The sequence below is a fragment of the Mus caroli genome, chromosome 9 (assembly GCF_900094665.2).
Source record: "Mus caroli chromosome 9, CAROLI_EIJ_v1.1, whole genome shotgun sequence".
Classification (NCBI taxonomy): Eukaryota; Metazoa; Chordata; class Mammalia; order Rodentia; family Muridae; genus Mus; species Mus caroli.
This window is the reverse complement of record NC_034578.1, coordinates 92385686-92388537: the sequence shown is the minus strand read 5'-3', so window position 1 is coordinate 92388537 and position 2852 is coordinate 92385686. Positions and strand designations below refer to the sequence as shown.

The 2852-nt window shown below is 43.6% G+C and overlaps 1 long non-coding RNA gene across 1 annotated transcript in view; it reads right to left on the bottom strand.

Moving 5' to 3' along the window:
• The window catches only part of LOC110302588, an 8677-nt gene extending 7278 nt beyond the window's left edge, over positions 1-1399 (bottom strand). Inside the window, exon 1 of the long non-coding RNA XR_002378815.1 lies at positions 1283-1399. This is a non-coding gene — a long non-coding RNA (uncharacterized LOC110302588). The remainder of the gene's footprint in view (positions 1-1282) is intronic.
• Between the last annotated feature and the right edge of the window lie 1453 nt (positions 1400-2852).

Genomic DNA, 2852 nt, shown 5'->3' with positions numbered 1-2852 from the left:
CAGTGGTGGGAGTTGGGGAACGAGAAATAGATCCTGGGGGGCTTGTTAGACNGTTTAGCAGAAATGGTGATCTCCATTAGAGGTCTTATCTCAAAAATAATAAAATAGAGAGCCATAAAGGAAGACTCTCAAAGTTGACCTCTGGCTTCCACCATGCACACACAGGACTACACACACAAACACACACACACACACACACACACACACACACACACACACACACACATATACATATATCCCCAGATAACCAAGAGATTCCTCTCTTACTCCACTGGGTCTCTGAATAAAATGGCAACCCCTCTGTATTGGCCAGGGTTCTCTAGAGAAACAGAACTAATAGAATGAATATGGCTTCTACTGATTATAGTCTGTGGTCCATCTAGTCCAACAATGACTGTCTACCAGCATCAAGTCCAAGAGTTCAGTAGATGTTCAGTCCACAAAGTTGGATATTTCAGATGGTCTTAAGTATATGCCAAAATACCAAAGTGTAGGCTCGAAAGCTAGTGGAGGATAGACTTGCCAATGAGAGCAAAAATTTCTTTCTTCCATGTCCTCCTCCATCTCTCTCTATTATCTATCTATCTATCTATCTATCTACCTACCTATCTATATCTTTCCACCTCAAAAGATTTGGATGAGAAATGGGTATTCCCACTTCACACACACACACCACCCCACTCCTCTTGGAGATACATGAACAAATATCTGAGTTAAGGTATGTGTAGATTATGGGGGGTGGGGGGGAAACACGGTTGATAACAGGAACTCTCAAAACCAAACTCTATAGAATGGATAAGTGAGAGTCAGCCTGTGTTTAGGTGAATGTATCTAGAATAAAGGGTAAATGAGAGGGTTTCAAGGTCAAAAGAAAATGCATCAAAAAGTGAGAATGACAAGAACAGCCCTTAAAAGAAGGGTTTTGCCTAGACTGGCAGAGGAAGAGCAATGGCGAGGGGTCAGGGAAGATGGGTACACATGGGTAAGAAGAGCTGAGGAGGAACTTAAAGCCAAACGGATTCCAGGCATGATGTGAAACAGGGGGAAGACCAAAGAATAAACAAAAGGGATTGTCTTTACCTCGAAGGTCTGTAGTACAGAACAAAGTAGATAAAGCCTGCATTCTTTAGGTGGAAGAATGGCCACACCAAACAGGCTCACTCACTGCTGCACTCATTAAAATAATACCCCTTCCCCCGATAGCCCTAGTTTTCTTTCTGTTTTGGTGAGAAACACTATGCCCCAAAGCAACTTTAAGAGGAAATGGTATACTTCAGCTCACCGGTTACAGTCCATCACTGAGAAAAGCCAGATCAGGAGCTCAAGGCAGAAGTCTGGAGGCAGGAGCTGAAGCAGAGGCTGTGGGGAAGTGTTGCTTACTGGCTTGCGCTCTGGGCTGTTCAGCTCCTATCTTATACAGTTCATACTCACCCGCCCAGCGTTGGCTCCGCCCACAGCAGACCAGGCCCTCCTACACCAATTAGCAATCAAGGAGGAATGCTCTGCAGACTTGGCCACGGACTACTTTGATGGAGGCAATTCTCCAGTTGAGGTTCCCTCCTCCCATGTGTCAGGTTAACAACTGAAGCTAACNGGGACACACTCAGGCCAATGAACTCAGATATCAAACATGCAGAGATATATAATCTGACTGTAAAACAGAAGGGGTCATAACACCCCCAAACCTGAACTGCCTTCAGTCTTACTAATGGCTTTCATTAAAAAAAAATGAAAATAAATAAATAAAGTGTAAAAATCTGACCTCTTGTCTTAGACCATTTGTGCTGCTCTAACAGAATATCGCAGACATGCCGACTTATTTAGAAATGTAATTCTCACAGTTCTGATGGCTGTAGAGTCTAAGATCAAGGTACTGACTGGTTAGGGCTATTTTGTTTGTTTGTTTGTTTGTTTGTTTTTTGTTTTCAAGATGGTAGCTTGAACCCTGAATTTCTTTAGAGTGTAGAGACCTCTGTATCTTTGTGTGGCAGAAGACAGGGGAGCAAGAGAGCTAATTCCCTTTCTCATGTTCTCTCATAACAGCACTGATCTATTCACGAAGGCTGTGCCCTCATTACTCAAACACCTTCCAAAAGGCCTCACTGTTTCCCAACAGTGCTGTATAGGGGATTAAGATTCCAACTATGAACTATAAACCTTGAATGACACACTCAGACCAGAGCACCTTGAGAAGTAGCATCGTATGACAGGTGCGTAGCCCATGGTGAAAGGGTCCCCTAACGCAACACACAGCAAAGCTTNCTTCAGATAGGCCAGAGTCCTTCCCCCAAATCCTTTGCTTCCCAAGGATGCTTAGATCTCTCTCTTCCTGCCTCCATCACTCTCTTCTCAATTTTCCTTTCCTTCCTCTCCCTTTTTCTTTCCATCCAAGTCAACTTTTGACCTCCAACCCAATTCACAACCTCTCTGTTTTCAGGGGATGCTAAACCCTTTGCCATGGGGTTGACCTCCACCCTGTTCCAGTTTGCATCTCTATCTCGGCCAAATCAGAGAACTTCCTCCAACCCACATACTCTGGAAGGTACAGAAAGATAAGGAGTTCTAGAGATGTCTTCCTAAAATGACCATCTGTCTTGTTACTAACCAAATTCGAAAGTTGACACTGTAAGAAATCTACAAAAAAAAAAAAGTCACCTCCCCAAACAACTAGNATCAGTTTCCCCAAAAGACGAGGTGGTGGGGAGAGGAAGCAGGAGAAGGAAAGAAAAAAAAACCATGTTCAAGTTATAGCTGTTTGTGTACATCTGCCTCACATCCGTCTTTACCACTGGATTACACTGTATTATAGAGACCATGACACACACTGAAGCCAGAACCTGTCATAGTGCCTT